The 24,787-nt window shown below is 32.8% G+C and overlaps 1 non-coding gene across 1 annotated transcript; it reads right to left on the reverse strand.

The window, feature by feature from the left end:
* Positions 1 to 911: 911 nt before the first annotated feature.
* On the reverse strand, positions 912 to 1,030 carry LOC117242029. The gene has a single exon (XR_004495166.1). It is a non-coding gene; the product is annotated as a 5S ribosomal RNA (ribosomal RNA).
* Positions 1,031 to 24,787: the final 23,757 nt, after the last annotated feature.

The following is a 24,787-nucleotide window of genomic DNA, read 5'->3' on the forward strand; positions in this document are numbered from 1 at the left end:
TACGATGTGGAGCAACGAGCTATTGTAAGGTAAATTACGATGCATAATTAAACGATCTATCGTACACGCTTAAACTAATAAAATATTTCGCGCGCGAACAAACCTAGCTTTCCGTAAAGTAATTATAGCGTGATTATTGGCGAAAACCGATGTCAATGCGATTACGTTTGTGACCCATGATAATTCGATGATTTCCGTGTCAGAGTAAACGAAGTCTCCCGTTTAATCTAACCATCATTGTCCTTCCAAATTAATCAAACTTCAAGTATGACAAAAATTCGATTCGAATAAAATAATTAAATGATTCTGAATTGTAACTGTTTTTTTATTGAATCATTATTGGATTATTTTGAAAGTTTTTGTAAATTTTATTACATCTGATTTTATCGATCTATACTTTCTAATATATCAGCCTTATAGATTTAGTCAGGTATTTGATACATTCTTTACTAAAAAAAAATCCATTGTATTTTTTTATCGTCGCACGAAAACACGATTTCTGATAATCTGCCAAGTTTAACCGAACATCACGCTTTTTCTCCTCGAATCGTGTCTAGTTTACATGCGGAAATTCAGTTCCGATTTTTAATAGCTACGTCCACCACGGGTATCAGATGCTACCTTCCATTTCGTTTCCACGCTCTTCACATATAGAAAACGAATATGATCGATGGGTTTCTTTCATAGAGATAGATTGTTGCTAGACTGGCAGGAAATTTTATTCATGCATACATGTATACTAGCATATCTTTTCTTGCAAAGAGATAGCTTTTCCCAAAGCTTAATTTTTCTATGCTCGATATTACGTATACGCAACGTTATACTTTATAACTTATTAACTAACTAAATAATGTGGTATGTGATTATATATTATTAGTGAAAGTAAAAAAACGTTAAGAAATGAAAAAAAAAGCCAACACTACACAGAATTCCCAAGCGGTCAACCATCTAAGTACTATCCGTGCCCAGCGCTGCTTAACTTTCGTGATCGGACGAGAACGAGTGCTTCCAACGCGGTTTGAACGTTGGCTGAAAGTATTGGTTTACGATATTGTGGTACTAAATATTATACTTCAACATAATTCAATATAATTAATTAGTAATACAAAAATTGTAATGTTAAATTAATAATGAAACATTATATCACCATAGCTATAAATTGTTAAGTAATAGATTCTCTTACCTAATCAATACAAGATTGCCAGTAAAGCAAATGAAATTTTACAAAAGAATTTTAGAACGTGAACTTTATTTCTGGAAACCCAGTTTTCTTGATCGAAACCTATATTTACTGAAAGTGCTCATTGAATAGAATTCAAACGATATCAATTTTAAATTTAAGAATTTTCCCAGTCAAAGTTGTTTTGCAAAAATAGTAGCAACATTTTTCATGGCTTGCTTCGTTTTATACTGAATAATCGTAAATTGTTTGTTTGTCCTTGTTGATATTATGAGTGACAGATACTGTCTCGTAGAAATAGAAAAGTGTCAGTAGTTTGGTAGGCGTTAGGCTACGTATAGGCCAGGTATATGCGCGCGGAGGAGGCCCCGTTGCGACGCTCACAGCGGTTCCCGGGCCTCTCTCGATCGCAGCCGGGACGGTTATCGTGGAGGTTTTAGTCGGTTGGAGTCCGACACTACCACGCCGCTTTCCCGAAGCGGCCTGGCGTCCGTGCGGACTTCCTCCACGTAAAATATAAAAAAAAAAAAAAAAAAAAAAAAGAAAGGCCAGATATATGTATTTTTTTAGGCGGCAGAAAGCAACCCTTGTGAAAAATAGTATTTGACAAATGAATTCGTATATTAATAACAAGGCGATGTTCCGCTACTTTCAGCATAATATGTATTTAAATAAATAATAAAGTTTATCGTCTAAATGTAAAATTTACCATGTTAAACTAAACCATAAGCTTTAAAAATACATAACTATTGGATTGGTGGATTCCTAAACTCAAAACCACTACGTACCGTGTCTATTCATCGAGTACTATCAGAAAATGCAAAAGAAGTTAAAAAGAGAATGGTTCCCAGAGGAAAAGTTTACCCGTTTCAAAAATCAAAAATTATCCGACTATCTTATTTGAATTAATTAAAAAGTTGTAAAATTATAAAAGAAAAATCCCCAAGCTACAACTCGTCACTTTTCGAATTTATATGTACAGACGATAAAACATTAAATAATTATTATTACTCGGCTTATGTTTCGTAAGATCCATTCAGAGTGTCAGTTTAATGGAACTGGAAAAAATCGCTCAGAGGTATCTTTAATTTATTCCACCCTTTTTTTAATAGCTGCAAGACAGCTCACGTCTGGTAGATTTTCCGTGTACGTGATGCACTCAGCCGAAAGACGAGCAAAAATCGTTGCGTTATCCAGCGGGGAGATAATGTCCCCTGACCGCGTGGCGGAAGTTAATCGAGCAACCACCGCTGTAACTGGAATAAAAGGTCATTAAGTGGAAACGGTTGGCAAAGAAAAACGAACACGATGAACTTCCTTTTATTACCTTCCATACGAAGTCATTCTCTACGAAAGAGCCCCACTATATCTTTCTCTCTTTCCCTCACATCCTCTTTAACAAACGCACAGCCGTTTATATGTACTTGGTCTTTATCAGTCCTTAGTCAGTCATTAAAATACTCATTCTCTCCTTGTTCCATCCTTTCTCTTTCTTCCTAGAGAAATATTCCTCTTCCTCTTGGTTATTCTAATTTTCTATCGTCTTGCGGTTTTATTACTTTTCACGCTTTTTCCAATCATTAATCGATTTCTTCCCTCTTTCGACTCTTCTCGCGCTTTTTCTTCTGATTTCTTTCTTAGTCCTTCATCTTTACCGAGTTAGGGGTCCTTAGTTAATCATTAAAATACTCATTTTCTCCCTATTCCGCTATTTCTCCTTCGTGCTAGAGTTATACAAGTTTATGCAAATATTTTAGTAATCTTCGCAAGGTGTATACTCCCAATAATACTTTGTAACTTTTATATACACTTTCAGGTACTCGTAGGAATAGGATTATAGGACTGTACTATACGCACTATATATCTGAAAAACATTGAATAACATATGGATGGTGCTATAAACACAATTACAATTAAAAACTGTATACATTTTCAGATCCAAACTTGATCAATATAATTACGATAGCCGTGTCTCGTTACAGTGCTTATAAAATTTCAAAATGTTTTATAAAATATAATACGTAAAAAATTTTTCAGCATAATCCATTATATACTGTGTAGGTATCTTCCCCTCTTGTTTATTCTAATTTAATATCATCTCTCGGATTTTCCTTTTCCTCGCTTTCTCCTATTGATTATCAATTTCCTCTTTCTCTCAACATTTTCCACTCTCTTTCTTCTAATTTTCTTCTTTTTCACTCTCTTTCTCTTTCCGTTTTTTCGATCTTCCATCCATGTTTCTCTTCCTCCTTTATTTCTTGCCCCATTACTTTCCTCTCTTGACTACACACTTTCATTCTCTCCGCTTTTTTGTTTCACCACTCGTCAACTTTATCTGTCTCTCCACTGTCTCATTTCTCGTCACCTATGTCTTTGCATTCAACATATTTTACAATAGACTTAATGGAACCGTGCAGCTGCTGTCGTACAGCCATCAGAGAAATTCACACCATTGTAGTAATTCTCGTAAGCCCTACCTTGCTTCCTTCTTTTTCTCTCTCTTTTCATCTTTCCATAATAGAACCGCAGAACCATATTATTCCCTGGTTACACGGAATCCGTCAATATCAATCTGATGTTCGTCAATATTTCATAGCATTGATATCGAAAGCTTGGAAAATAGTCAAACAGTTTCACAGTGCCGTCAATAAGTGAGCTATTTACAGATCAAAATATTTAAATTCATTATTTGAAATATTGGTGTTAGAGCACTTGTAATTGATGCTTATCTTAAGATTGCGAATATTTATGTATCTATGCAAAACTTGTATTAAATGCAAAGCTATACAGAAATATATAAAATATCCATAATATAATACTCGTTATAATCTTTAACAAGTAAACCAATTGTCTACCTAGATGCCATGTTTTTAAAATTATTCATAAAGATATGGCTTTGGATAAATACCCGCAGCCTTCTCATCTCATAAGAGTTTCATCAATTTTCTCCGATTTTCGTTTTGTGAAGTTAACCGATTTGGCAAATAAGCGGCTGAAATAGATTTAGCAGGAAATGGCAGATTCACTATCATTGTTTCCCCATTTTCTTTTTGTTTTTACGAGCGAAAAAACGCCCATTAGGCGTGGACGGGGTGTTCATAAATCAGCAAGACAGCTATAGTATCCATAATGGCTGGATAGCGCGGTACAGTCGATATTTCGACTATCAAACGACGAAACCCTCGGTGAAAGGAAATTAAACATTCGTGATCAATACGAATGACGGATATACTGCCTTGCAAATGGATTTGTCTTTTGCCTGCTAGGCTATCAAAGCGTTGTGGTTTGTGAGTGAATTAAACATTCAATTTGGCGTTCGTATTGCCGGAATATTGTATGTACAGAAATTTTTATTCTACATAGAATGTTTTATCGATTTAGCGTTGAGGCGATTCATAACTCAAAAATGTCTTAAAAAACTTTATTATCAAAATTCACTTTACTTTTTGTGAAAGTATTCGTAATATAAATACAGTTCTCAATTTTTAAAGTTCCATTACTTTCGTGAGTTATATCAATAATTCTCAAACAAAACTTAACTTACATTAATTTTGAAATTAGATTAGTATTCATATCATTATTGGCAATTGTAAAATATAAAATATATATATATATATATTATATATTTATATTATATTTATACATATATATTATTATATTATAATATATATACATATATACATCTATTAACGTTAGAAGCCTTTCCAGCACGTTCGAAGAATCTTCTTAATCTGATTCTTAACTTAAAAATTGAAAATTCTGAAGATGAAGAGCTTGACTAATAACAAAAATAATTCTCCAAGACTTGACAATTGTAAACGCCAATCTTTTTTATTATCGCGTATCGGTTTTTAAAAAATCAATTTAATCGCATTATGATGTTCTATTATTTTACGTATCTACAGTGATTAGAAGGAATGAATTTATTGTAATTTAATCTATCCATAATTTTTTAATTAAAGTACCTACGTCTTGTCGAAAGTAAGCGAGTGTTGGAATAGTCTCGTACCACAGTGTGATTCGCTATACAAAAATTCTCTTATTTAAACGTTCTTGTCTGTCTATTAACTCGGATGTTTAAAGTTCTCTACTTCCCCAATTCCCTTCGCATCCCGGTACAGATATACTTAGTTTCGTTACCAGTAGTTAAGATTAAAAGTTGCTAATTACACGAGCGAATATCTTGCGTTAGTTCGCAAGTCCCTTATTTTAAATGCTCTTACGAATTCTCAAAGTATTTGTCGCAGTCGCTTTGATCTAATCACCGTACAGAAAATTTCGAATCAAGCATTTAACGACATCCTATTAATTCCGTCCTTTATACATGCTTATAAACGCTCTGGTTGTTTCATACAAATAACATATAAAAATAATAACTATATTTTTTCAATTATTTATTCGTAATAATTATAATATAATTTTTATAAAAATATTTTTTAATGAAATAAATTTGGCAAATTTGAGGTCTACGCCTAGAAACAATGGATAAACATTGTCCTCTGGAATGTATTTATGTACACCAAGAATTGTTAGAATTCGATTTTTGTACGATCCGATTTTGTACATAAATCCGAAAGAAAGATGCGAGTATGCTGGTACACGTCGATTGAGTTTTTAATAAAGTTTTTTATCTCTAACATCGTTATCATACGACTACATCATCGTACTACGATCATAAGCTTTTGTCTCGACTATGTCATTCCGTTCTGACACTTTAATTTAAATATTCTAATCTTTCAGATCACTTCATGTTCACACTACATATATTATCGTATACCAAATTAACTAAATAATATACTTAAATACACTATTTAATGGACTTTCAGTTTGGTTCGGGGCGAGGGTAACACGCGGACAGAGAGCTCTGTGGGAAAAGGGAAGTGTGAAGGGAAAAAGGAGAAGGAAGCACAAAGTGACACGAAAAAGGGAAAATAAAGGGTGAGAATACGAGGAGAAAGTGAAAGAAAAGCGAAAAGAAGTCAGTTGAGAGAGAGGTACAAATTAGAAAAACTAGAAGAGAAGAGGTTAGGAAGACAAAAGCGCAGCAAATAAAGTAAGGTGGGGAAACGACAGATGGCGTCAAACAGAGGAAGACTAAGAAACGCGGGTAAAACGGGAGATAAGGCAGATTTCAAAAACACTATTTAATGTAACAAAATATACCTTCCTTTTTATAGTATTAATTCCCTCGATTTTTATACATAAAGCTCAATATTCTAATTCAATGGTAATATTTTTAAATGCGATAAAATAATGTAGCAAACAATATTCTGCAATACACCATACAACATATTAAAATGAAATGATAAATGTAATACGACAGTATGCTAAGCAATATTTTTCAATATATCATACACGTACTAAAATATTCTAGTAGTCGATAAACATTTCCTATAATTCCCTGATAGTTAATCGTGCTATTACACTGCATCTCAGGTACATATCCGCTAAAGTATAATCGCATTTTCATACGTGTTTTGATATATTCGGGTAATACCTCGTCTTAAAGGTCCTTCAACGACGCGATTTCATGTATTTCTAATGAGAATGCATTAAGATGTTGCTCGCGTTGGATCGCGTAGGCGTCCCTTGTCGCGTGGGCTACAGCCATCCCACGATGATATCAGGGAAACGCGAGTAGCTGCGAGCGCGCACAGTAGCTTCATACAACTGCCCTTCCTTCCGGAGATACTGGAACGCGATTCAGCTAGGAAACGTGGGAAACGAGCAACGGAATCCCATGATAATCTGTACTGATAAAACACGTGTTCAAATTGTTATATGATATCCAGGTTTCGTTCTAAATTTACTTTGTATGTAGAGAAGAATTTTGATGTAACAAGAATACGAATTATCTGTACTTACGCAACGATCCAAAATTATCTGGATATTTACTTATTTTCAACAAAATGTATCTTACGATATTATAGATGAATCGAGCTGCAGTGATTTCAATCTTTAGAATTGGATTGCGCATATTTATGTATCTTTAGAAAATTTGAAAAGTCTAGAAACGCACAGCAATAAATGCAATATAAGTAGTATGCTAAAATGTATAAAATATAGAGTATAATTCGTAATGTGTAATTTTGATCACTATTTAATTTATGACACATTAACCCATATGAATTCAAGCGTTCACCGTAGTTCACAGACAAGATGCGTCATTTTGATAGCAATTTCACGAAATTCAAATACACATTTTCGATTAAAGAATGTTCAGCCGCGCTTCCGATGCTCAATTTTAGGAATTGCGACTGTCGAACATCGAACAGCACGATGATATCGACGTTTTGCATGCAACGATGCGAATGTTACGCGTCGATGACGGATCATTCAGTTGGAAAAATGAAATTCACTTTGACACGCAGCTTTAGATCAGACCTCGGATTGGATGAATGGTTGTTCAACCCTCACCAATCTGACGATGCTAAATTTATTTTCACTTTACAATCAATTAAATAATTATAACGAACAAACGAAAGCCTTAATAATGTATCGTACAAAATTAGATATATGAAAAGTATTATAACTATTTAATGTTTAGGTAAAAAATAAAATATTCTTGGTAAAATATTAGTGAAAAGTCTAGAATAGCATGTATTTCGTGCTTGCATTCAATTTGAGAGAGAAAGAGCAAATATTCCGTAAGAAATGGAAACTACTTAATATTCTAAAAACATCACTTGTATTTCTATGGATTACAAATAACTCGATCTATTCAATTCGTCAGTTGTTATTTTTCAATATGTTCACGAACATAAAAATTTTGTTATCGTATTCTACGCAAGGAGTTATCGTATTCTACCAAGAGTTCTTCCTGGATACTATAATTTCGCAGACCTTCTTTCTGCGATCTTTAAAAAGAGCAGTATGTAATTGCACAACATACATTTTCCCCAGGATTCTGTTGCTTCCAATCTTTTTCCTCCCTGATTTCTCCATGATATAGTCGGTAGAAAAGAATGGAAAGTGAAAGAAAACTGACGTGCACGCATGCAAAGGGACAAATCAAAGTGCATTCTGTGCGAGCTTTTTGTAGGGGGAACTTTCCTGACGAACTGAACAACTGAACGTAAATGAGGCGCGCATTGTTGCATAATTCATGTCCATGCAAAGGCAAAAGGAACAGGTTGGATTGTGTGCAAACAACGAAAAATCCATGTTCCTCGTTGGACGTTATCCGCTGATTTAAATTGTATTCTTAATGCATATTCACGGAATGAAATTGAAGTTTCTTTGGATCTAAATACGTGAGATTTTCATTTTACTCGAGTACTATTTTATTATATTGATAAGGGGACTGTGGATTTTTATGCATTTATGCGAGATGTAAAGATACAATAATGCGCAAAATAAAAAAAGTTTAGCACCTATTGTAGTACATATTGTATGTCTCAATTAATTTATCATGAATTACATAGTAAATGTCTGTCTTAGTTACAACTCTATGAAGAAAAACAAACTGTTTTCAGGACAAAGTTAAACTATTTCAAGAGGCGCATGTAACGAAGAAAAAATCTTTTTTAATGTCACGATTTTTTCATGAAATTTCAAGGTTATCGGTATATTTACAAATGAAAACCAATATTTCTTTATCCATCAATAGATGCGTTTATGTATATTCTATACAAAATATTGAGATACTTGTGTCTGAAAATGCTATTTTAAAATGATATTTTAACCTTAATTTTGTAAAACTTAATATATAAAAAACAAGGAAAGACGTAAAGTAACACCCTTTCGTTTATATTTTCCTTGTCTTTCATTCTATATTTGATGAGAGATATGATAAACTTATTTTTCTTAAATTTTTTATGTTAATTGATTTTGTTGATGATTTTAATTTTTTTTTGTTTATTTTATCGCATATTTTACTTCAATTTACTTAATTTATTTTATTAAATAGTACAAAAGACACAGTGAAATAGGATATAATAAATTTTATGGTATGATTGTAATCCAATTATCGAAAGATCAAGATCTACAAAAGTTTCCTGGTATATTAGGAAGGAGCAGGAAATACAGTATCTTGATAAGATCTAGACACGATTGGCGACGAATACAAAAGTCGTATGACGTGACAATGGTTCGCCGGAAAATGACGAACCTTCATGGAAAGATCGATACACTCGCAGAATGAAACACAGCGAAACGTAGAACGGCGAAAGACAAATGGTAGAAAGAAAATCTAGAAAAATAAGGAACACGGAATGATATATGGTCCCTGTACATCTGCAATGTTCTTGAAAGGTGAGGATCGAAGAAACGATATCCATTTTTGAGTCAACAAAAACACGATCGTGTATAATTGATCGACGTAGAAATTTTTCTAAATCGAGTAATAAACATATCAAGAATGACAAAAATTCTAGTATTAATCCTTTACAATTTTGTTCTATCGCATATTTTATTTTTTATAATTTCTTTCATTTAATGCTATTGCTTCGTACTATATTAATATTATACCGTGTGTAAGAATTAAAAGCAGTAGTAATTTTCAATCCATGTTTCACTTTTTCAAAGATTCCCATCGAAAGAAGTTATCGATACTTTTTATGCCAACTTTTCAAATTTATAATATTAACGCTGCCACTAAATTGATATTAATGTCGCTATTGCACAAATTCGAAACCGAAAAAGAATAAATAACTGTGAACAATATTCGCGAGCGAGGATGTATGAAAGCATAGGGAAATAAAGAAATATGTCGTGTGATCGACAGATGAAACTCGAGGGATTTATGAAATTGGATTGCATGCAGAATGCAAAAGTATACAAAGATAAAATCGAGATGAAAATTATGAGAGACCATACCGTCAATGTATCATCGAGAAAAAGTGAAATAGTATGCATTCCATACAATGCGGCCTTTTTTAAATCAATGTGTTCACTAGTTTTATAGTGAAAGTTAAAATATTCGCGATCACTTATATATAAGTAATAATAAATATAAGTAAATAATTTTTCTAGCTGCTCTGATTGAACAATTTTTGTTAACACATTTCCATCTTTTTACCATTACAATATATGATGTTTTTTGAATAAGAGTCTTTGAAGAATCTCTAATGTCACATTTCATTATATCACATCGGACGTGTTGTTTCAGCGTCAGTTTTGAACTAACACGCACAGAGAACATTATCAATTGCTATTCTATTATATATCTTTGTTTCAATTGTATCCCAATTAAAATACTAATACATCGTTTTAAAAATAAAATATTAACATTATAGGCGCATCAAAAGATAGAAGAAGTTTCACTTTAAAATAATTATAATATAATATAAATATATTAATATAATAATATAAAATAGTATAATATAAAATATAAACGAAATAATATAATAATATAGAACTAAAAGCACAAAATCTTTTCAGTCTAATGAGATAAGTACATTGATATTAATAAAAGTTAAAAAGTGACGGTAACAGGGGTCAAAGTTTCTTTGTTAAATTCTTTCCATCTCCGACAGCTCTTACTTCATCAGCGTTAATTAAAATCTCAAGAATCGCCCGGTTACCTTTTCTCTTTTTTCCCTCGAGAAACACATCTATTTAGCGTCGTGTTCTCCTTAAAAGTTTCCAATTTCCAAGACTTGCTCAAAAAAAAAGTTGTCGCAAAAATCGCCGCTCGAACTCTCGTTTCGAACGGCGACAACGACCAACTGTCTCGATATCACCGGTTAAGACAAAATTTAATCAAGGCTCGTGCACACCAACGCAACGCTTCGACTTCAATTTGTTCGGGACAAGACTAGCTTCGACAATACCTTTGTCCGAGCGTTAAAAGATGGCAACGGAGCTTGTATAACGTATAATTGATAATTAAATATAATTAAATAAAGGAAAATTGTTGGCCCTGACGAACTGAAACGGACAACGAAATCGATAATGTAAACTACTGGTAATTTTATAAAACATCCAAAATTTCTTGTAACGTTGGCGTTCAATTCTTTTACGAATTAATTTTGTTCTTTTTGCTCGTGTGATTACGTAGACATGTACGAGCAATTTTAATTCAATTAAATTGCGTTTTTGGCGGTAGTTCGTTAATGTGGATTCTACCAATGAATATAATATGATTTTAATCTACCATAAAAATAATATTCAGAAATTGTATTTTACTTTTACTTTGCTTTATTTTTCATATAAACAAAACTTTTATTCATATAATCAAAATTTTTATTTAAGCAATAAATCTAGTAACACTTAATTTCTGTATAAAATTCTGTTGCGTTAATATTATTAAATATACGTGGTTTCTACTACAGTTTATAATACAATTTTAATCTGCCATAATGATAATATTTGAAGAAATGTTGGTTTTTATCGCGATAACAAAATTTTACGTACACAATTTCAATTTTTATAGTACATGTAACACAAATATGCGTGAGTGTCTTCCTACGAGGATTCTAATGATTTTCACGTGACAAAATGAAACATAACAATTCGCAAAATTAAAAGTAGCTCAAGTGTACAGTCTCGTGAATATTTTATTGAAATCCTTCGAAACTGTAATGTATGTGACCTTTGCGTGTATCGACATCTGCGTGTCTCATACACAGGCTATTAAATTCAACACCGAACAATCTGGTATTTAGCTCGCGTTATATAAGGATTTCACGTGTTCGTTAAAAAAGAATTCTGGCAAAGCATTGTTTAACAACAATTACATGCAAATCCCGTTGCATAAGCGACTAATTACAATTTTTCATGAATGTACGAGTAGGAACAACTGAAACAATCAGTGGTTGCGAAAAAGAACGTTAGCATTGAAATTAACGTCTTAATTTGTAGCATTTTGTTGTGTATTATGGTTATTATTTTACACGATGTATGCGGCAAAAATCAAATAAAATTCGCATTACAGATATAAATGGAATATTTCATTTATGTGAAGATTATAATGGTAAAAATAATATTTAAAATATGAGATTGAACAGACAGTAAATGTGGTTGGTATAAATCACACCCCAGATGCGTTTATTTATTTTCATTTATTACCAGACATATATAAATATAGATATCGAAATTTCATTGAAAACGTATTTTTGACATCGGCATTATAAAATATTTGTTTTATAACTATATAAAATATCAAAAGTGTAATATTATTATATTTATCGCCTAAAAAAATTTTCTACCTGGTTCCCATCTTTTTAATTATGCTCATAAAACTATAAATTTGCACAGATATCCGCAATCTACTTATAAACACTCAACCTGTCAAATAAACTTGCATATTTACACCTTGTTATGTTACATAATTCGTTATCATGCAATTATCTGCATTTCTTCCATAACTCATTACACTCAGAACATTTCAAAACTTCGTTCAACTTTTCTTTTCACCGGTTCCGGAATCAACTTCATTTCAACTCTTCTAGGGAACGAGCGGCTAAAAATAACTAGCGTAATTGCGTCAGTGTCAATCAAGTCGGCTATCGGCAACCAAAGCCACGCGATCGACTCGAAATCCCTCGAGTAAGCCAGCCAAGAAAGGAAAAAGATTCGCAGGAATATCCCCAAAGGCGAATTTATTCGTGAACACAAATTGTCGATGCTGTCGTTTCCCGACAACGCTGAGAATCTCCCAACGAATCCTAACGCTACATTGGGATTAATTTTCACCCATCTTCTATCAATTTTTCTCCGGCTTGGAAGAGGATCGTAACTCCTGATTTCTGGCCAGAATAGCCTTAATGCTCTGAACTGGATGTTTCACCGAGCATCAGCCATCTAGGATTGCGTTTTATCGCGATGATCTAAAATATATCGACCATACTTGCTTACGCTGTCAACGTTTTAGCGTCCCTCCTTTGGAAAATTATTTATTGTCAAGGTTCACATTCTTCAGCCTCGTGTCGTTAGCCTTCTCCTAAAGAAAATCCCTAAATCGGTGATTTTAGTGATCGTAAACTTTTTTCAAGTTCTATTGACTAGACTAAGTGTTATTATGGAGTCTTGAAATAGCTCAATTGTTACGACTAGACTGTAAATATTTACGCAACGTACATATTTTTTTGAATACAATCAAAGAAGTAAAACCTAAATAAAGATTTACTTCGTATTCTAAATATTATAATGAATAGCTCGCTTCGGATATTTCGTATGTTTTTGTATATGATAAGCAGTCGATAGATTCTTGCATATTCAAATATCCTATAAATTTATAAATATCTGCACAAACGTCTTAAGAAGTAAAAACATTTAAAATAATATCAAGAACCATAAAAAGATCGGATTACCGTTTAGTAAAAAGCTTAAGACTAAAGTTAAAGCGCAGGACTGTAAGTTAATTTATATTTATAATTATTTATAAATATTTATAATAATGTGTTTACACCACATTTGCATATCACTTCGCTACTTACAATTAATGGGATCTTAATACGTTACTTCTCAATTACTTTGTAGAATACTATAAAACGCTTCCAATCTAACGATCTTCAAATTGATCTTCGTTTATTGGGTTCTGAATGAATGATCACGTGATTGGATCGATGAACTGAAAGAGACATTTATCGTAGACCTCTGTGGACCGGAAGAAGATTAAACGGTATTGCTAATACGCGTAGCACGCACCATGTGTTGAAAGATCATGGTGTATGTTGAAAAAGCTGAACGTAATCACGCGACGGGATATTGTGTAGGAGTGGTTGCGGTTTGGGGTGGAACGAAGGATGTGGAGAATAAACGTGAAAATGAGGGTGAATACGTAGTTGAGGACGAGATACATAGGTGGTTTTGGTGATTAGGGGATTACGTGTTTGATTGATAATTCGTTATTCTTCTTTGCGGTTGAAAGATAGATTTATGGTAAAACGTGGTGTTGAAATTAAATACGTAATTTTTTATAGTAATGTTTTTAATTTTAACAAGACAGAATGATTGCGCCTGAATTAATTCCAATCAATAGTCTACAATTGCTCACAAAAGTATTTGGACACTTGTCATTGTGTATGTTATATAAAATCTTATGAAATTCCATTAGCATAATGAAACACGACTGTCAGAATGGTATTAATAAAATTTGGAAACCAATCTGGAAATGTAAACAAAAATTAGCAGATATTTACTGCATACGTACATTCAGTAAAAAATTAGTATACAGTATGAATAACCATCTTAATCATACAATAGATGTTAAAGATAATTCCAATGAATATTTAGTTTCAGAGAAATTATAATAGAGTGACTTAATAACTTGAAACTTAAGGTAAGGTAAATTTTACTTCATCAAATTTAAAGCATTACAATTTTTTGAAAATAAAATTTTTATATATGTACATTATACACCGTGTATCAAATGATCTTTATTTCAAATTACGAAACATTTGTTGCTTCACTGATATAATGATTCATGCAGATTGTTTTATAACTATTATACAGCACAAGGACACACACAATTGCAGGAGGGCATGAGGTATGGCCACAAGTTTAATGACGTGTGTAATTTAATTGCAGAGTTAACACGAAAAGTTAATCTGAATTCCTACGATTCTCAGGAATTTCGTGACTGCAGTCGTGGTTCCATTTTCGGGCATTTCCTCCTTCGTAATTAACTCCTTTGTCTTTGCTCAAAGAGCTTCGCCACATTTAACACGTAAACATTATTTACTTTACAAGAATGTATATGTTGTATTTTGCTGTACTACAAAATATCGTAGATCGTTTGACTTAGATAAAATGTTATTCGATAAAGCTAGATATATTTTAAAAACATCACAGATTCGATACTTTATGACGTAGTATATTTAAAATAAAATTCAATTTTTTTTGTTTTGTACATTTTAACTCCCTTTTATATCTCTATTTTTCCGATTTCATTTTACTTGCTTTTCAGTGTTCTATTATATTTTATCCATATACCATTATACTAGAATTAAGTTACTAAAGTTCTAGATTAAGGTAAAAAGGTGCAATTAATTTTAATTTGCCTTTTCACAAGCAAAAAAACCTGCTCATAGAAAGTTAAATTATCAAGTAAAAAATTATGTGGTAGCACAGAAATCGGGTTAAATTCTAACAATATTATATTTTTTCATAATTATTATTTATCACGTTCATAAGGTTCTTTAAATTATTTGAATTAAAAAATGTGTTCCTGGCTTTTCAACATTTTAACATTAACAAGCTCCTCTTACTTGTTTTCACGTTCCTGCTCTTTTATCATCAAAATTCAGATAGCTTTTACGAATATTTTTTAAACTGCACACCCGCCCACGTTATTATTGTCTAAAAATGCTATAAAGCAATATGGTTGTCATTTTATTTCGTACTATAAATTTTCTTTTCCGCATTATACTTGCGCGTGTCAAATACAATTTTATCAAAGAATTAAATTGGAATTTACGATTAGTTTGTCGTATCATACATGCTCCTGATTTTACTTCCATAACTAAACAGATTTACACGCATAGAAAGTATTAACAAGTCAAGAGTCCAAAATTACAATTACCATTAATCAGCTCGTAGCATGTAGAACGTTCCAAAATCAACTCAGAAACTGGTACCAACACAGCGGCCACACAACTCTCCTAATTCCCGACCCAGTTCACACAGAAATTCTTGATGCAACCAACCCACCACCACCTCACATCGCTAATTACTTTAGACCGAAGGCCCACTAAGAAATTCATCAGCCGTTCCTAAAAATAATAGCCGTACACGAATCTTTTTACCGCGACACCCTCTGACCCTTGACCTGTCACGCGAAAATGAAGAAACGTCGCAAGAATAACTTGTCGACCTTGGCAAATTCGTTTCTACCGCCTCTTCCGTCGAGAGACGTATTCCTCTGGTTTCGTGGTACCTTCGAAAGCTCACGATAGCTCGGCAAAGTTATTAATAGTGAAACGGGAACGTCGCTACGACGAAGATGGATAACAACAAGGAAAAAGACAAGAACAGGTTTGAAGGGTAAGAAGGAAGAAATTCGGGCGGAGGATAGACGAAGGGAAAAAGCGAAGGAATAGCTAATGGAGATGCTCGAGAGTGGCGTCGAGTTAATAGCGAGTGCGGTGGAGCGAACCGAAGGCCGACCTGGAAGGGGTTGAAATATTAAATTAAACGAGCCACGTTGGCTCGACTTCGCTACCTTCTATTCTACGTCGAGTTCGCGATTCGTCGCCGGATACTATACGAAACCAGGCCCGGGTGGAAACACGGTCCGAGGGACCGTTTTTTTCATCGTCAAGATTAATGCTTCCTTTGACGATTCAACGTGCCACGCGCGTTATCAAACACGTGCGGAGGTTGGCGATCGCGAGCCTTGCCGTTTGGAACGGTTTCAAGGTCGAATTTACCACCCGTTGTTGGCTTCCGAAAGAAAACACCGTTTCGGGAATTTGCAGTAGCGTTTCCGAGAGGATGCATGGATCGCATTGTCCACGGAATCTGTATCTGATTCTCCGAATGAAAAATGCGATACGTGTCTGTGTTGTTCGGAAGGCACGCTCAGATTTATGGATACAGGTCGAAGGGAGGGTGACTCCGAAACCAGAACGAGGCGAAAGGGACTGCATCGTGATTTGACTGCCTCGTTTGTCTGCTTTTTCGTGCTGTTGGTTTGCGCTCGATGAAAAGACAGTTCGAATAGAGCGGGAGATTTATCTATGAGGTAAAGTTTTCTTCGATTGAACAGTATAATTTACAGTAGTTGTTTTCATATCAAGTACAGTAGAACGCCCCTTATCCGCATACCCATTATTCGAATAGCCTAATATCCGAACATTCGCAGCAACGAATGCTCTTTTCCGTTTCAAATATGTACATATTTTATTAGTGTTTATATAAGATGTATTCATTCCTTTATTCGATTGAGTGAATTCTGACTATTAGAATCTAGTATGAAACTAATGACATTTTATGAAAACAAAATACGACATAATTAGAAAACTCGGAAGTGTAAGTACAACGAAATTAGTAAAAATACGTGGTGTTGGAAAAGCCACAATCATAGACATTAAGAAGCAAAAATATGATACGGAGAATTATCTAAAGCAGACAGGACCCTCTGCTGCTGACAACGGTGAAAAAGCCTTAAATATACTAATGTAATAAAATGATTTTGTTGCGATAAAGACGATAATGATTACGATTGTACACAAATGGAAACAACAAACGAGAGTGGTAATGAACAGGTGCCTTCTCATGCCGAACGTTAGAATTTAATCTTAAAGTTAAGATAAATAATCTGTGGAAGACACAATGTTCATGTTGAAATAATATTTGGTAATATTTATTAAACAGAATTACAAAACCAAATGTATTTAAAATAGAAGTGAGTGATATGGTATAATTAACAAAGTGTGCAGGTAAAGAATTTATGGATTGTTGACAGTTGGCCAGTTACTCTCAGACTGACTGTACGTAGTGACCCATGGTCCCTTAAAAGGTTTTGAACCCCACTCTCTATACAGTAATGAGTATGACATGTGTAAGTGTCCTATTCAAATGCCTGTATAGGTGTCTGTATAAGATTATTTGTATCTGTGTGTGTAATATCGTTGTAGTCCAACACCGAAACATTCGTGGCATTCGAAAAAGTCTTCGATGGTTCGAAGTAGGAAAAAAATGTAACTATGTAGTTATTTGTGTTGAAAGATTTATGTAGCTTAGCAGTCAAAAAGATACGAAGTCCATAAATATTTAAAGAATTGTGATTGTTCAATTATCCGAAAAGTTGTGTCTCCACATTAGGTCGGATAAGCTCTATTGTATTAGATGTGTAAGTATTATACGTAGTAGTGTCATAAATCATAGATTCTGGATTTGATAGAGAAAGCTCTACGTAGCAAGTAAATTAACTCCCAGTTGGATTATATATCATTGGATAATATGTTTTTTTTAATTTTACAGTAATTTTAATTTATAACCTAAGTTTTATTTGATAATTATGCACTATCGATTTCTTGCATAAACTATGGACTATATGCTGAAATTAGATGCCTTGAAATTCAGTAATCTTCGAAATTATATCGTTTTGACCTTATGAGTTGATATATTTATTATATTTTTGATATACACCTAGAATCCTATTGAAATATCTAATATTTTCCAACAAAGTTGCATAATTGTTCAGCTCCGGTTTTACAATCCAATTCGTAAAAATGCAAATACATAACTTCATCCTAAAAACTAAATTTATGATATAATTATATATATAACTTCCTTTTCTTTTAAGAGCTTTTATTATCTATAAATGAAATTACCTATATCGTTTATAAAAATTGTATGTTAACAGCAAGCTTCTAGTTACATTTAACAATATTAAACTTCTACCTCCTTCCAAGTTGCTTCGAGTATACGGTTAATACAACTTAAATATACAAAGTTTTCATAAACTTGGAATTAAATGTTGAAGATTACCAGGAAGAAACTTTAACTTCCAAGATTATATAGAAGAGAATAGCTTCGTCGAAAATCTTGAAATAATAAAACTAAGAATGTGGCAGAAAAATAAAAGGGAAAGCATCCGATCGATTAAAGACCAAAATGAAATTACTTTTCTTCTCTTCGAAGATGAAATAAGAAAATGTCATTACTTGTAACTTAATGGTTTCACGCAACAAAATAGCGTAACAGTGTGAGAAAGAAAAATCGACCTGATAGAACATATTTGACAGGGCAGAATAAAATATAACAAGACATCAAACATAAAACGATAGGAAGAAAATGCGGAAAGGAAAGAAAGAAGATTTTTAGAAGTTTATTCTATTGATACGATATCTTATAAGGGCATATTATATACATTCATATCATATGAAGAGTTGTATATCTATAAAAATAACCATAAACAATTGTAAATTTGTTTTGACTATTCCGATAGTTCCAGGGTTAATTGTTTTTATAGAAAAATTGGAGCAACAATCGAGCCTTCTCTTCTCAAAAAGTTAGTTAAAAAAAAGAGGAGACTCGCTGTTTGCCAGGATTAAAAAATACCATGAGGCACAAAGTTAGCGTGATTCTTTCCCCTAAACTGATTTTGCCGGCCGCTATAGGGAAATATCTGATTTAGACGCCACCCCCTATACTAGATAAACTACGTTAATGTGGGAGTCTTTTGTAAAGGCAACACGCCACTTCCTTATCTGATCAACACTCGTGGAAATAAATTCACCCGGTATGTGTGTATAGCTGTATCAATGAGTGTAATCGGTCATCGTTAATAAGCAACCCCTATCGTAGATCTTAATTTGTCTGGGATTTTAACGAAGAATTATAAGCCAGCTTGAAGAAGGAATTCCTGTTTTCCATAAACTTTTAGAAGACGTACGGGAAATTTAATTTGTATGAAAATTATCATCGAGTGAAAAAATTCATAAAAATTTCTAAAGGAAAATTATGAAGCTTGTGAAATAATAATTAACTAGGGTTTTAATTAACGCTCAATATTCTGTTACAGTATGTTATGATTTTAAGTTATTAACCAACTGAACCAAAAATGTGTTTATCGTCGATAAAATTAATTCTAACTTTGCTGCGTTGTGTTTCCTTTATAAAACGAAATTGAAAAAAAATATATAGCTATCGTTGATGATTGACAAAAGAGTTCTACATAGCCCAAATATATTTACAAAAGTCGAAAGTATTCGGTCCTAAGATGATTATAACAGAGAATTGTCTTGATCGAGTTCGTAATTCATATTTCTTCTTCTCCTTGTTTTTTTAATTATAGACTACGATTGTCCAGAGTTCTTTCTTTCGGGATGTTCGAAAACATCTCAACACGAAATCGCTGGCCTTAGAACGCGCAAAGATGTAATTGCAGCTGATAAATTGAATTCCTTATCGCCTGAGCGGATAAAAAGCTGATAAAGGATTATTGCTTCTGGAATATTTATAGTGCTTTACTTTCTTATATGCCTATTGTTCTGCCTTTATTTTTAGCCTTTTTCACTCCTGTTCGATATTAATCTCGTTTCTTCGACTGATCTCCATTAAAGCGAATTGATAGGTCGAAATCGCATAAATGGTTGACTTGTTCTACTTACAGTTCGTTGTTCTCTCAAAAACATCGTCTTTTAAATTTAAAGAAATAACGAGAGTAAAATAAAATAAAATATTTAATACTATTAAAAAATGTAATAGATGTTTATGAAGGGTATTTTCAACAAAAATATCGTTTAGCAAAATACCATCTGTTGAAGGGTCTTTCATTCAATTATCTGTGAATAATGTTAGCATTCTGTAGTACATGCCACTTAGCTTTTTTCTACTTTTCTGAAGATTTTATTTGATATAAATTTTTTAGAAATTCCTGTCAATGTTGTTCTGATACAAAAATAGTACATTAAAGGTCTCGTTAGTAGTTGACCTGTTCTACTTGAAAAACACTCCTCATGCCAAAGATATAAAAATCCAACTTTATGGTAACACGAAACACGATATAACGAAACATATTTATATCGTGTACTCTCGTTAAACACTAACTAAATAATGCAAAAAAAAAATTTAAGCTATTACAAGTGTTTCACAAACTCGGCTTTTTCCACGTTTTTTCCACGTGGCTTTTTATTGAATATCATGCATTATAAATTTTAATTTCATTTTGTAAGCAATACACAACTATAACTTCGTATCCTTCACCATAAACTGTGCAAACGTTTGCAATTAAAATTAATCTTTAATTTTCGTTGCAACAATATTAGAACATTCCCTATGATTTTGTCATTCGTAATTTATTTTGCAATCCGTTAAAAATTAATTCAAGCGTTTAATTCTTAAAAGAAACACAGCTTTCAATTCAACAATCCAAACAATCTCCAATCACATCAACGAAAAGAAGTAAATTTCGATTTTTATTCGCTTAATGACTATTTCTTTCTAACCCAATAAAGCTATAACTAAATGACTGTAATAAATATACACACGATATACAAATAAGCTAAACCCAGCAATCACTTTTACACATATATCCTCTTTAATACAATATCCCCAAAATGAACTTATCTCAACCAAAACATAATAATCCAACTTCTCCCCTAATTCTTTCCCATATATACTCCAATACTTTTTCAACCAATTATATCTCTCTTCAAATCCTTCCTTCAGGTTAGTCAAGGCAATTCAACAGAAGTCGTTCGTACTCGATTCATCATATATCGCTCGCCACAAATCTTCTCGCAAGTGGACACGCGGAAAATCCCTGCAAATCGCATTTATTCTCTCGATAGAAAGTATCAGTCAGCATCTCACGTAGAAATCGCAAAATATCACGATTCGTCGAGGTGGCTTAAAGCAAAAAAAAAAAGAGAAGGCAGAAATCTCAGTAACCTTATATCCCTTGACATGACGGGGGTCGTGATAAATAGTGGAATTTCGAAAGCTACCAGACACTCGCCACTCGCGCGACCTTCCGAGACGTTGAAAGCTTCTTTCTAACAATACATATTACATATGTATCTTGTGTCAAAATGGATTGTCATCGAGGATGAGACAAACTTAATATACACTGTTACATAACCATAAGCATAGTACTTGATTACATCTATTGGAAAACTCTAATAAATTTTATTTCATTCAGTATTTTTACAACACATACACGTATGACGCAAGTAAAATAACAAATTTATAATAAAATAATTAGAAAACAAAAACAGTGAAAATCATTCAATTTGTATTAAATATCGATATGTATTCTAATATTTTTATGATCGGCAGTGTATATTTAAAACTATTTTAACTTAATTTGTATCGAAAATAAATGCATTTTCTAATCATTACGATATTTTTAGAAATCATTGCCTCATATTTTATACCACCTTTTCTCATAAAACGTCGATCGCCAAACGATTATTGGAGTCAAAATAAAATAGTTTTCTCTACTTTCGATAGCTCATGATCTAGGAAATGAAATTCATTAAAAGTTTATGATTATAAATTAATCATTTGTTTAGTTTTCGATCCATTAAAAATTAATTCAAAAGTTTAATTCTGAAACTCTAAAATTGTTAAAAACTTTAACTCTGCTATATCTCAACACATAAATATGTGTAACTTAATCTTCATAGACACTTTACCTGCTAACTCTTTAACTTCTAACTTTTAAATACGACTTACTCGATGTGAAGACAAAATCACTTACATCTCCTTTGATTCTCGTATCACGCTTTTCACGCTTTGTGCGAAACCTAGAAGCGCCCCAATACCTATGAACGAAAGTGAACTTGTGTAGGACGCGATTCTGACTTGGCCTCAGAAGAACAATACATTGTTGAGACACACCAATGGCCGCTGGAGTCCTGTATCGTTCGCGGAGTTCCATATTTTCGTATATTTCACATCGTTGCGAAAGGATCGTTATCTGACCGGGGTATTTTGTTCCCCAGCGCTATTTGCCGCAGTGGTTCGCGTAACTCAAAACTTCCTCCCTCGCTGCTTCTTTCGCTAATAAAAAGATTATTTATAGAACGGACTGCAGTTTATAGTGCTTTCACGACGGCACTTGAGATTCCTCCCTAAAACGTTAGGGAAGAGTTATTACGTAAGCGAACCACGCTGAAGAAAGCACCGTTTCCTTAGATTGGGCGTTGTCGCGGTAAGGATTACACATTTTAAGTATGCTTTAATATAAACAGCAGGAATTTTGTAAAGTAAACTCATGTTCAATGAAGAAAATAAAAAATACTGCTCTAAATATGAATTCGTGTAATAACAAGACTGTCATAGAATAGAATGTTTCAGCTAATCTGTTAACAAATTATGAAACTTATACGTCCAAAAGAAAGGATTCTCAAATAAGGTATTACACTTGCTTCAAAACAGCAATTTATATGATAACGGATATTACAAGATGCAAGTTCTTTCTTCCGCTTTGTAAACCGGCCATAAAACTCATATCTATCAAAAAATCATACAGAAAAGTATTATCCGAAATAATATTTTATATTAAAATAGAAATTGATATAATCAAATAACTACTACAAAATATATATTTTACACAATTCACGAGATCAACACTTTTCACTGGACAAGGAGAAAGTGAAGGCTATGGTAATCTGTATTAATACAAAACGCGATGTAATCCATATATCATAAGTATATTTTCATACACAAGATGTATAAAACGTGCGGCTAATAAGAGGATCCTCTTAACTTGATTTTCCAATTCTCGAATACGTTAAATCACTAGCAACTATAAATTTTGTCCAGAAGTTACGTTGCACAATCGCGATTAACCCGCTGGCTGCGTTTCCTTTTATTATTATAGGAGCAAGGCAAGAGAAGAAGTCAATATGAAAGCGAGTTCTGTAGCGCGAACACATATTTCCTTTTACAATTTTATAATTGATTAATTTTTTCTATGAATGAAAAGTGCTTTTAGCTTACATAAATTTATATGCTGTTTTATAAGAAGGACCAACAATGATTAATCATGTTCCACCAAACAATCATCGATTTTTCAATCAGTTTTCGACAAAAAAATACCGCCTTCCTGGAAGAATACTGTCATCGAAAGTGTGGCATGTTGTGAAATTTGTTGAGAGACGCTAGCTAGTAATAGGTATCGATATAAACTATTGTGGCAAATGACAATTGACGTTGTCGGTGATAGTATAGCGTAAAATTAAATAGATGGAATATTAATGGAATATGAAAATTTCGAAAATATAAAACACAAAAGTATATCATAGAACAATTAATATAAATAGTCATAAAAAGTAACAAATCTCCAAAAATTCAAAATAGATATATTCCTTGTATATTGACTTTTAAGAACTAGAAATGGAAGAGTCAAGAATTAAAAATGAAACGAAATAAATGATAGATTTTAATTTGGCACGTCATTTTACACGTCACAGTCTAGACGAATTAATGAATAAAATCATTTGTTCACCATCCTTCAAACATGTCAACCAGGCTGTTATATGAAATTGGACATTTTACGAATATATTCGGTGTGCAATCGTGCGAAACGAAGGTTCGTTCTGAAGATTAACGGCGATAGGAATTAAAAACTAATTCACGTAGAAAGCTTTATACATAACTGTTACCTGATGTTTTAATATGCATACGAATGCACATTCATCATAACGATAACTATCCAAAGAGCATTTTGAATCTATTTTCGTATCTTTTATACATGCGCTTTTGAAATTTAATATCGAATAGGTAAATTGAAATGCCATAAAATGTTGGAAATGAGATATTTCCATTTCAAAAGTATTTATTTATTTATGCAAATGAATTATCTCGTTCGGATAATTCAAGCGTAGAATTTACGCTCGAAAGGTTTCGAAATTCTACAAACTTGTATCGAACGCTGCCTCTGAACTGCGATTACTCGAGTTACTGCTTGCGCATATTTTAGAGTTCCTTCGTAAAATGTTACATAATTTAACATCACTTTAAAATACGAAGAACATCTATTTCTCACATTATTTTTATATATGCCCACTATTTTATAATTTCTTCTATCTCCAAAAAGATATAGAATACCCTTTTAATTCAAACTTCAATTTCCACTTATTTCTTAAACCTCCACTGCTCTTTCTGATTTCACCATCCCCCCTCCCCCAAAATAGGATGAAATATCATTCTCTTTGACATTACCCTTTACCAAAGAGTCTTCTCAATTTTATTCCAAAAATGATT

The sequence above is a fragment of the Bombus vosnesenskii genome, unplaced genomic scaffold (genome assembly GCF_011952255.1).
Source record: "Bombus vosnesenskii isolate JDL3184/JDL3185 unplaced genomic scaffold, Bvos_JDL3184-5_v1.1 scf7180000016262, whole genome shotgun sequence".
Lineage (NCBI taxonomy): Eukaryota > Metazoa > Arthropoda > Insecta > Hymenoptera > Apidae > Bombus > Bombus vosnesenskii.